The 12,748-nt window shown below is 37.9% G+C and overlaps 1 protein-coding gene across 1 annotated transcript in view; it reads left to right on the forward strand.

Annotated features, from left to right (window-relative positions):
- The window catches only part of EIF4G3 (eukaryotic translation initiation factor 4 gamma, 3), a 297,458-nt gene that overhangs the window by 83,194 nt on the left and 201,516 nt on the right, over positions 1 to 12,748 (forward strand). The gene's annotated exons all lie outside the window — the stretch shown is intronic.

Here is a 12,748-nt window from a genome sequence, read left to right on the forward strand (position 1 = left end):
TCATATATCCATGTCTTCAAATGTGGAAAGTTTTCTCCCATTTTTTCTGAAATAATCCTGTTCCTTTTCGTCTCTCTTCTTCTGTAATGTGAATATTGATTTGCTTGATGGTGTCCCATAAGTCCCTTAGGTTCTGTTACCTTTTCTTTATTCTTTCTAATTTTTGCTTCTCAGACTGGATAATTTCAAATAACTTTCCTTTAAGTTCACTAATTCTTTGTTCTGTTATTAGAGCCTGCTTTTGTACTCTTCTAGTGAATTTTTCAATTCAGTTATTTTTTCAGCTCCAGAATTTGTTTCTTTTCTTCTTCCCCTTCCTCCCCCACCCTTTTTTAAAACTATTTGTATCTCTCTGTTGATATTCTCTATTTATATATCTTTTTTTTAATTTCATTTAGGTCTGTCCTCCCTCCCACCCTCTTTCTTTAGCTTATTGAGTGTATTTAGGACAGTTTAAAAGTCTTTGTCTAGAGGCCGGGCATGGTGGCTCATGCCTGTAATCCCAGCACTTTGGGAGACCGAGGCAGGCAGATCACTTGAGGTCAGGAGTTCGAGACCAGCCTGGCCAACATGGCAAAACTCCGTCTCTACTAAAAGTACTAAAATTAGCCAGGTGTGGTAGTGTGCGTCTGTTATCCTAGCTACTAGGGAGACTGAGGCAGGAGAATTGCTTGAACCCAGGGGACAGAGGTTGCAGTGAACCAACATTGTGCCACTGCACTCCAGCCAGGGTGACAGTGTGAGACTCCATACCAAAAAAAAAAGTGTTTGTCTGGAGCTGGAGGCCATTATACTAAGAGAACTAACACAGGAACTGAAAACCAAATACTGCATGTTGTCACTTACAAGTGGGAGCTAAACTTGAGTACACATGGATGCAAAGAAAGGAACAACAGACCTTGGGGCCTATTTGAGGATGGAGGGTGGGAGGAGTGTGAGAATCAAAAAATTGCCTACCAAGTACTGTGCTTGTTACCTGAGTGACAAAATATCTACACGCAACCCCTGTGATACACAATTTACCTATTTAACAAACCTGCACCTGCACTCCTGAACCTATAAGAGTTAAAAAGAAATAAAAACAAAATACCCCAGGAACTTGTCTTTAACTTTTGAACTGGGCCAGACAGCCACAATCACAACATCCTTGAAAACAACTGAATTTTGTCAGTGCTGCAATTCCTGATTAGCAACAACCAATAAACCATGGACACACGTACTATGCCAGTGCCTCCACCAGTGATAATTCTTTCAGAACAACAACTTGTTTTTGTTTGTGTTTTTTTTTAATTTTGAGATAGAGTCTCGCTTTGTCACCCAGGCTGGAGTGCAGTGGCATGACCTTGACTCACTGCAACCTCCACCTCCCAGGTTCAAGCAATTCTCTTGCCTCAGCTCCCAAGTAGCTGGGATTACAGGCACCCACCACCATGCCCAGCTAATTTTTATATTTGTAGTAGAGACAGGGTTTCACCATGTTGGCCAGGCTGGTCTCGAACTCCTGATCTCAGGTGATCTGCCCGCCTCAACCTCCCAAAGTGCTGAGATTACAGGCATGAGCTACTGTGCCCACCCGATTTCTATACTTTATGATATTTGTTGAAAGTTGAGCACTTAAATAGCCAGCTCTTCTAATCTTTGTGGACTGATTCCATGATGGGTAACATCAGGAGTATCAGCCTGGTGTGAAGGCTTAAGGTCCTGTAGACCTTTTCTGTGTGTGTGTATTCACTGGACCTATGTGAACACTTTTCCCCAGATCCCTGGGATGTATCAGTGCATTTAGGTGCCTTGATGTAAGAGTGGCATCTTAGATGTTCTGTCGTGTTCCTCTGCCATTTGTCTTTTGTCCCCCTAGCACTGGCAGGTCGGCAGCATCTCTGTAGCTCTCAACTCAGCCACTCTTCCCATCTGAACTTTGCATAAGGTGAAACAGAAATCAGTCCCATGAGCAGCCCCCAGACAAGCCAGAATGATGCAAACAAGTTCCACTCTTTTCCTTCTGTCATGATGGAGCTTCTTAGAATTAGTTGGATTCCTCCCACCTTGACATCAATGAGGAGGGATTGGAGCAAGGGTGACCTCTAAATATGCATACATATATACATTAAAAAATTTTTTTTCCTTGACTGCCTTAACAAATTATTGTTCTTTATTTTAATATTTAAAAGTTTTTTCTATATTGTTTTGAGTGTGACTTTTTCTTGATTGGGCATACTCAGTTGGCTGCTGCAGATTCTTAACTGCTTGAGAGAGTTTGTGTCTGGTTGAAATTATTACACAGATGAGTTGGCAGCTTCTTTCACCCTGTGACCCCTTCCCAAATTCTGCTGGCTTCCTTCCCTGAGGGCCCCTGTGAGGTATAGTCAGGGATAGCTTTCCTGGACTCTAGCTGGAGAATGTGAGTGCCTGCAAAGCTCTTCCTGCTACTGCTTCTACTTTCATATCCCACACTAAATCTGCTTCAGTTCTAGGTAAAGTTAAATCCTTCTGTAATCTGGATTTTCATTTTTATTCTGTGGGAATGTGTGTTCTGAGGCAGGTTTTCCTACTGTTACACTTGGGGAACTCACGATTTCTCACCTGTCTTGTGGAATTTGCAGCGGTGTGCTACTTCTTTCAGAGGATCTGTGGATTCTTTCTGTTTTCCCGATATGTTCCTGTGGGTGGTTCTTGGAGCAAAAGTCTATGGTGTGAATCTCCACGTTCTTCTGTCCATCCAAGTGGGAGCTGCAGGTTAATCCTGTCTCCCTGCTTTTTGTTGTTCTGGATGGGGAGCTTGGTCGTTCAGTCACAAAACTTTATTCTTTGTGAATCCTAGTGGCTTCTGTTCTCCAGTTCTCCAGGTTCTTAACTGGTTTCTTGAGTTTTTACAAAGGTACTTTGGTCAGTATGTTGTTCACTTGGTGTTTTCATGGGTTGATGTGGACCTGGATCATCGTAGTCTGTTGTCTTTCTGATGTCTTGTGTTTTTGAAGCAGATACACATGTTTTTGAAGCAAAAAGTGTCCTGCTTTATGAAACAGATATGCATCAATAGAATTTTTGCTGTTTCTCTTAATTCAAGCATTTTATTGCAGTGGGATTTGAAATGTGCACTAATTATACAGATTTGGGGAGAAAAGTTCTCATGAGGTTGCAGGTGCCTCTAAGCAATGTGAATGGGAAATCATTTTAGGGTCACAATAAAATAATGTGCCATACCTGTGGAAATATGGGATGGTAAAGGACTGTCCTGAAACCCTCAGGAATGAGAATGTTGGATTTTTTTTTTAAAGACAAAAACTTAAGGATAGATAATGTAAATGTTTAATAATTAAATAGCAAGAGGTAAAGGAGGAAAACTTGTAGTTCTAATATCAGTATAGGCCAGTGTTCTCAAACTTTTATACTTCAATATCCCTTTATACTCTTAAATAGAACTCTTTGGGGTTCTCAATACTATATGCATTATATCTACTAATAAAAATGTCTGCACATACCCATGTGTATAAGCATAGTTTATCATTCTTTCAAGTAAAATGGCATTGCATGAAAAAGTGGCTAGTTCAGTTTGTGACTCTAATGGTGGTACAGGTGCTTTTTCTTAGTACTACTAATTTACCTCAGAACTGTTTTATGTCTTCTCACTTGATCAACACGGTATACTAAAAAGGTGTGCTAAAGTTTATTAGTATATTGTTTTATTTATATAACTTCTTTAAATAACCAAATTATAGAGATGGAAGATAATATATTTGTGGTTGTCAAGGGAGAGGAGTGAGGCAGGAAGGAAGATGTTTGTGGCTATTAATAGGTAGGGTAATACCACAGATCCTTGTCAAGACATTTTTTGTATTTTGACTGTAATGGTGGTTATATGAATTTATACATGTAACAAAATTGCATAGAACTAAATATACACACAGATGTGTGTGCATGCATCTGTAGTAAAACTCAGGAAATCTGAATAAGGTTGGTGGATTGTATCGATGTGGTTTTTCTGGCTGTTGTACTGTACTGTAGTTAGATATTACCATTAGGGAAACTAGATGAAGAGTATATGGGATCTCTGTTTTATTTCTCAAATTCCATGTAAGTCTATAATTATTTCAACTTAAAAAGTGATACATTCTGTTAAAGAAGTGACATTCTTTTGTCAATTATCTATAGAATAGAAAAATTTAAAAGTTAAATAAAGTGACATTCTTAAGTACTGGCTCTTTTTTTTCCTTTAATTTTTTTTTAAGTTTAATTTGTCATGAAGGCTTAGGGATGAAGAATACAATGACTATCATTGCCTTGATTTTCACTAAGTATATATAAGATTTACTTAGTGAAATCTCAGATTTCCTGAGTATATATGTAAGATTTACTAGTAGCTACATCCACCTTGCTTTTCTGTCATTGTTGAAAATATCAGCCCAGGCCTGTAACATCTTAGTATTTATATTATGAAAATATTTCACCTCCCACACCTGCTTTAGTAGCATTACAGAGATGCCTAGGACACTGTGGACCACACTTTGATAATCAGTAGCTTACTGTTTTAGTCTTTATTAGCTGAGGAAAACAAGTGCTGTGCTTAAGACTGCGTAGGAAATTCAGTGATAGGTCTCTGCCACTGTCTCCAGTGTCTTATATTGTGATCTTGTTCGTTGGATATTGTTGTACTTCTATAAAAGTAGAGTCGCAGAAGTTTAGAGTGATATAAAATATAGAACTCGTAAAAGCAAAACATGGAAATTAACAGTTTTCTATACCTGTGCCGTGCAGTATGTTAGCCATGGGCTATATATATGGATATTTACATTCTAAGTGATTAAAATGTATATAAATACAATTTAAATGGAAATCAGTGGTTATAGAGTTTGTTTTTTGCAAGATGAAAAAGTTCTAGAGATCTGTTGTATTATGTGCATATAGTTTTTAACAGTATTGTATATTTAGTGGTTAAGATAGTAAATTTTGTTACATGTTTTCTTCTCTTTTCTTTTCTTTTTTTGTTTTGAGGCATAGTCTCCCGCTGTCACCCAGGCTGGAGTGCAGTGGCACCATCTTGGCTTACTGCAACCTTCGCCTCCTGGGTTCAAGTGGTTCTTCTGCCTCAGCCTCCTGAGTAGCTGGGACTACAGGCGTGAGCCACCATTCCCGGCTAATTTTTGTATATTGGCCAGGCTCTCGAACTCCTAGACCTCGTGGTCCGACTGCCTTGGCCTCCCAGAGTGCTGGGATTACAGGCATGAGCCACCGCGCCAGGCCTTGTTACATGTTTTCTACCACAAAATTTAAATTGAGTAAAATGCATTTAAATAAAAATTTATTTTTTCAGTTTCATCAGTCATATTTCAAGTGTTCAGTAGCCACATGTGGCTAATAGCTACCATTTTAGAGAGAGTAAATATGGAACATTTATAATTATCACAGAAAGTTCTATTTGCATTGGTTGTGTTGTGTAGCGCTTAAGAAGACAATTTTTGGCTGGATGGGGTGGCTCACGCCTGTAATCCCAGCGCTTTGGGAGGCCAAGGCAGGCGGTTCACAAGGTCAGGAGTTTGAGACCAGCCTGGCCAATATGGTAAAACCCCGTCTCTACTAAAAGTACAAAAATTAGCCAGACGTGGTGGCACGCACCTATAGTCCCAGCTACTTGGGAGGCTGAGGCAGAAGAATTGCTTGAACCTGGGAGGCAGAGGTTGCAGTGAGCTGAGATCGCACCATTGCACTCCATCCTGGGCGACAGAGCGAGACTCCGTCTCAAAAAAAAAAAAAAAGAAGAAGAAGAGGAAGAGAACAATTCTTAAGAGGTTGAAGGTACTTGGTCTAGACTTGAAGGTGCTATTTTTGTTACTCTGGCCAGATTTAAGTGTCAAACATTTGTTAGGTGGAAGAGTTTCTCTCTCTTAATTTGTACCCTATAATATCTACTAATGAGAATCAACGGGGCTGGATGTGGTGGCTCACGCCTATAATCCCAACACTTTGGGAGGCTGAGGCAGGAGGATTGTTTGAAGCCAGGAATTCAAGACCAGACTGGGCAACATTGGCAAGACCCTATCTCCACGAAAAATTTAAAAATTAGGCATTGTGTTATGTGCCTGTAGTCTTAGCACTTGGAGGCTGAGGCAGGAAGATTGCTTCAGCCCAGGAGGCTGAGGCTGCAGTGAGCTGTGTTGGTAGCACTGTACTTTAGTCTAGGTGACAGAACGAGACTGTGTCTCCAAGGATAAAAGAAGAAAAACGAATAAACACACTTATATATGCAAAAAGAGAAAGAAGTTTATAAAGAGAAATTTTAAAGCAGAATTAAGAACTTGTATGAATTAATAGGAATAGCCTATTTTTAAAACTTATTGGTATAGCTATGTAGTCTTATTCAGATTTTAAGTCTTTACCAGCTCTAAGATGATAGAGATAGATTTCCAGCCAGCCCCTTTACAATTTCAAATTTTTCATTCCAACATTGTAATCAATCTAGAATTTCTTTTGGTATAATGAGTTGAGGATGGTTAACCATCTTTCTTCTAAATGATTATTTAGTTTTCTCAACACAATTTATAAATTTTGGTATTTTTCTACTAATTTGAAATGTTTCTAATACCTTCTGCATATATGTGGGTTTATTTCAACATTCTCTGTATTACTCATTCCATATCATTAAATGTTCTTCTGTATCTTTTTTAATGACTGCAAAGGATTATACACTGTGGCTGAGTAAGTGCTTCTTACATCTATATTTCTTTATTGATTTAGTAATAAACTTCTTAAAGATTAAAAATAAGTATCCTGGGCACAGTGGCTCACGCCCATGATCCCAGCATTTTGGGAGGCTGAGCCAGGTGGATCACCTTAGGTCAGGAGTTTGGGACCAGCCTGACCAACATGGTGAAACCCCGTCTCTACTAAAAATACAAAAAATTAGCTGGGTGAGGTGGCGGGCGCCTGTAATCCCAGCTACTCGGGAGACTGAGGCAGGAGAAGTGCTTGGACCCAGGAGGGGGAGGTTGCAGTGAGCTGAGATTACGCCATTGTACTCCAGCCTGGGTGACAGAGTGAGACTCCATCTCAAAGAAAAAAAAAAAAAGATTAAAATAAGTGAAACAATCATCTGTCTTAGGCCTTATTTACGCACATAGCCTACAGCACAGTGTTTTCTTTGTGCTAGATTTCTGCTAATGCTGTTGATTTAATTTTTATTATCAAAAATTATTTAGAGCTCTATAAAACAGCAGACTTCCTACTGGATATTCTGGTTTGCTTTGTTTTTTGTTTGTTTGTTCGAGACAGGTTCTCACTCTGTTACCCAGGGTGAAGTACAGTGGCACAATTATAGCTCACTGCAGCCTCAACCTCCTGGGGTCAAGCGATCCTCTGACCTTGGCCTCCCAAAGTGGGATTACAGGCATGAGCCACTGCACCCAGCTTGCTTGGCATGTTTGTATTTCATGCAAGAGAAGCTGGAGGAGGACAGAGGTTTTCTTTATTAAATTTTTATTATAAAATAATCCTGCTGATCATTGGACATAATATAGAAGTATATGAAATAAAACCTATAAGTTGTATCCTGTACACTCTTTATAACTGTCTCTGAAGTAGTCAGTTTAAAATTTGCTACATATTTCTCTAAGACGTTTATCTTCCTTGGTTGATATATGTACTGTGTGCATATGTTTAGTTTTTAAAGTTAAGACAGAGTCTTTTTATACTTAAAAATTCTACAATTTGCTTTGTCACTTGATATTATTATGGACATCTTTCCATGGTGTATGTTGACTTTATTCATTTTAAAGATTATTCTATATTCTCTCAGTGACTAAGTACATAATTTCACCTTTTTTATATGTAGACATTTAGAATATTTCCAGTTTTTTTGTTTTTGAGTATTTTTTTTTTTCTTTTAGGAAGGGCCCATTGTGAATATATTCACAGAGTGAGTTCCCTGAAGTGGAATCATAGAATCAAAAGGATAAGCATATTTAAAATGTACTCGGTATTACCTTATAGATTTTTTTTTTTTTTTGAGATGAAGTTTTGCTTTTATCATCTAGGTTGGATTGCAGTGGTACGATCTTGTTTCACTGTAACCTCTGCCTCCCGAGTTCAAGCGATTGTCCTGTCTCAGCCTCCCAAGTAGGTGGGATTACAGGTGCCCACCACCATACCCAGCTAATTTTTGTATTTTTAGTAGAGACAGAGTTTCACCATGTTGACCAGGCTGGTCTTGAGCTCCTGACCTTAGGTGATCTGCCTGTCTCTACCTCCCAAAGTGCTAGGATTACAGGCATGAGCCACCACACCTGGCCCTTTATAGCTCTTTGAAAAGTTGGCAGCTTAGTTTTTTAGTCAGATTTATGTTTGTTCACATACAGCGTGTACAATACTGAGTTTAATCTTTATGGCAGAATTTAGTTTAGGTGATGGCAGAATCTTAAAACGAGAAATGGCATGTCATCTCTGACTTTATATAAAGTACTTATAATAGTACCTGAAACCTAGTAAAAGCTAAATAAATGTTTTATGTTATAATTATTTTTGTTAGCTTAAGTCCGTTGTACTGTATTGTGAAAATAGGAAATGTAGATTTATTTTTTCGCATGTCTGTGGTTTGAAAACCATCACGTCTGGAGTCTTGTTATATTTGATATGCTGTATTAGTTTGTTTTGTCTTATAATGGAATTCACCATTTCTACCTGTGGTTGACTGTCCAAATCACTGCTTTTAACATCATCATTAGGGATTTAAGGGTTATATATACACCATAAGGACTGTTGTAATTGGCTTTTCTTCAGTAACATTATTAATTTACATCGTTTGCTGGGTTTGCTGTCACTATTGCGTTCTTATCTCCCCCAATATAAAAAGTATTAAAAAAGGTTTATTGAAACATAAAATTAATAATGGAAATGAGAACAGATGTCTGTAACTCATCGACTTGGACAGTATACTGGATTGCAGTGTAAATTCTGTGTGTTCATCCATATATCCTTGGAGAAGTAAATCTTTGTGATGACTTTGAAATTACTTGAAAAGGGAAAGTACAAACAGAAGCTCTGATTATTATTGAAATGATTATTCATTGATCTGTCCCTAGTTTTCTATGCATTTGATGTGAAACATGGTCAAAGTATGTTCCCACTGAAACTTTTACATTATTTTTCAACAAAGCATGGTAGTAAATTAAGGAAATTATTCTAGAATAAATCATTAAATGAAGAGAAGAGATAAAAGAGTAGAGGCATCTTTTACAGTTGCACTGCTTACAGCAATGGTAGGTAACAAGTCATACCATTCCTAAGAAGTTTCTAAAGGCATCCACAGAGAATGGAAAAATGCTCTGAACGATCATTGAATGATCTATCAGCAAAATTTCTTTGTCATGTGCCTCTGTTAAGCATTCCATATTGCTAATGGTATAATGGCATACATTGTGACAGAACAATTACTTCTGTATGTGGCTGCATTAGAGATTGTGCTTTCCATTTGATGAAACTACTTGTGTACAGAGTCTGAATTAGCTCTTGGCATATGTACAAAGTAAATATGAGAAGAAGTACTTGATTATTATTTTTTTAGTCTTTTTAGAGTAGAAAGCCTAAGACATAAGAAAATAATTTTTTGTTTTTTTAGTAATCATTTTCAGAGCAAGGATATAATCTGGAAAAAGGCGCATTGGGAACATTGTTGACAGAGCCCCAGCCATATGTGTGATCAGGGAGGGTGTTCTTTCTGAACAGAAGAACTTCATCTTTGACTGCCAATTCACATATTGCATTTTCAGTTGGCTGTATGTTGCCTTATTTGGCTTGAGTGTTGAAAATATTGTTAAAATTTTGACTGAAGTCAAATAAGGTTGTCATGTATATTTTTAGCATGTTCAATGAAATACTATGGATTCCCTTTCTATTTCAATAGTACAACAACTATGAGAGAACAAAGTGTTCCTCTAATTGTTTGAAGTATAGAAAGAGGCAACATTTCTTTATGTTTTTGTAAGTGATATATTTCAATGTTATATTTAATATCTTGACATTTAGAAATTCCTGCTTCAGAATACCTCCAAATTAAATTAGTGTCAAAATATATCCTAAGATCAAAGAGCCCCATTACTGAGAAATGACCTTATGAATACTTGATTTTTTTTTAATTTAATGAAGAATGAAATTGGTGCTCTCTTTTAAAACTATATCCAAATTCTCTAATAGAAGTTGAAGAAATACTTTCCCTATCTCAGTGGAGCCAGAATTAATAAGAAATTCATTCCTCATGTTTTTTTAAGTTAAAATAGTCAGACTTGCAGCCTTTCAGATTTTGAATGTGATACATACACATAAATGTTGTGTCTGAAACAGTGCTGTAAATAATCGTTGATAAGAAAACTTTGAATAAGTTTTAGGTAGTGTTTGACCCATTTATTAATTATTTGATAGACATGAGATACTTTACTGCCATATTTTTAGGTTAGTGGCTAGATTTAGTAGAACTAGAGTAGGAAAGGAAATCAATCTGATGTTGAACCTTAGTGTCAGCTACAGAGATGGCTATATTAAGGTTACCATATTGAAAGATTGCCAGATAGCCTGTATGTCTAATATGAAGCCATTAATTTTGTTTTGTATGACTCATAAAGAAAAAGAAAAAGAAATTTTGCTTTGTTTTGTTATTTGGAAGGTATGATGAATCCTGTCAAATATTTCCTTTAAAATTGGTGATCCGGCTAAACATTAAATGGTCAACAGATGCTAATACTTTCCAGATATATTATTTACTTTGTTTTCTTAGGTAAGATACTTCAATTTTTCAGTCCTTGGTTTCCTCATTCATAGCTGTGGGATAGTGGTAAATAAAGGTGCTTTGGGAATATTTTACTTTTTCTCATTTAATCTTCACAAACTGCCTTGAGAGGTATGTGTGTTGTTCCTGTTTACATTCATGGGAAGGATAAATGAGTTGCCCAAACTAACAACGGTATTCAGTAGCAATTGTTAGGATTTCAGTCCAAGTCTTGTGAGTATATGTCCATTGTTCTTGGTGGCATTTCATTTTAAATACGTTACAAGCATTTTTTAAAAAAAATATTGAATAGCACACAGTTTAATAGTAACAATTGGGCCGGGCGCGGTGGCTCAAGCCTGTAATCCCAGCACTTTGGGAGGCCGAGACGGGGCGCATCACGAGGTCAGGAGATCGAGACCATCCTGGCTAACACGGTGAAACCCCGTCTCTACTAAAAAATGCAAAAAAACTAGCCGGGCGTGGTGGCGGGCGCCTGTACTCCCAGCTACTCGGGAGGCTGAGGCAGGAGAATGGCGTAAACCCGGGAGGCGGAGCTTGCAGTGAGCCGAGGTCGGGCCACTGCACTCCAGCCTGGGTGACAGAGTGAGACTCTGTCTCAAAAAAAAAAAAAAAAAAAAAAAAAAAAAAAAAAGTAACAATTGGCATGGATTTGCAATGAAAAGCTTATGTTTTTATTTTCAGAAAATATATGGTAAATTAGCCGTGTGTATTACATTATCACTTATTCTAAGGTTTTGTATAAGGTTCTTATTGGTTATTGATTTTTATGGGATCATTTAAAAGGATTAAGGTATGTAAGTCTTGGCAAGATTACAGCAATATGTAACAGTTAACTGTGTAGACTGCTAATTGTGGCTCTGAGATGTCTTCTTCAAGGAAAGCACACCATAGCAAAAGCAAGTGTTCTCATCCATCCATGTTTGATATTGTTTGTGGTTTGGGCTATCCATTTCAGAACTAGATGAATTCACAGTAGGTCCTCTTTGCATTGATAATTTCAAATAATTGTACCTAGTGTTTCCTTCATCTTTTTGTGCTGCCACAATTGTGTATATGAATGTTCTGGTTGATGCTCTCAGGAGCGTCAACAATGCTGAATAGAGAGGTAACCACCAGATTCTTACTAGGTCTTGCTTTCCTTCTAACCATGATGATGAGGCATGATAAGGCAATTTACATTGGCAAATTTGAAATCATTGATGATCAGAGAGCAGGGAAAAATTGTTGGGAACCTCACAGGCAGGTTAAATAAGTGTGGAGTGATCAGCCTGAGATATGATGTGCAACTCAAAGATCTAGAAAAAAATGGCAGAATAATCTGCTCTCATCCTGTCGGTTTTGTTTCATTGCACTTACAACCTTACCTGGCATCAGAGACCTTGAAGAGGCAAGGTGAAACACACAGGAGGGAAAGTTCTGGGATGCTTTTTCTAGCAACATAATACATACTTGTAAATAAAATGCCTTAATGCACAAAAAAAGAAAAATGATTACACCTAGATTTTGGGTTGGTGATGTCCTTTTATCAGGAGATTTATGGTAACTTAAAAAGTGTTGCACTAGCTGGTAAGGAAGCTCTTGCCTGTAGTTCCAGCTGCTGAAGAGGATGAGGCGAGAGGCTCTCTTGAGCCCAGGAGTTCGAGACCAGCCTGGGCAAATACCAAGACTCTGTCTCTTAAAAAAAATTAAAAAGTTGTTTGGGCGCTTTGGGAAGCCAAGGCAGGAGTATTTCTTGAGGCCTGGAGTTTGAGCCCAGCCTTGGCAACAAAGTGAGACCCTGTCTCTGCAAAAAGAAAAAAGAAAGAAAGATAAAAAATTAGTCCAGCACAGTACTGTGTGCCTGTAGTCCCAGCTACTCCAGAGGCTGAGGTGGGAGGATCCACTTAAAACCATGAGTTTGAGGCTGCACCAAGCCATGATTGCACCATTGCACTGTAGCCCAGGTGACAGAGCGAGACCCCAGTTCATTAATTA

Source organism: Mandrillus leucophaeus, unplaced genomic scaffold, assembly GCF_000951045.1.
Source record: "Mandrillus leucophaeus isolate KB7577 unplaced genomic scaffold, Mleu.le_1.0 Scaffold370, whole genome shotgun sequence".
Lineage (NCBI taxonomy): Eukaryota > Metazoa > Chordata > Mammalia > Primates > Cercopithecidae > Mandrillus > Mandrillus leucophaeus.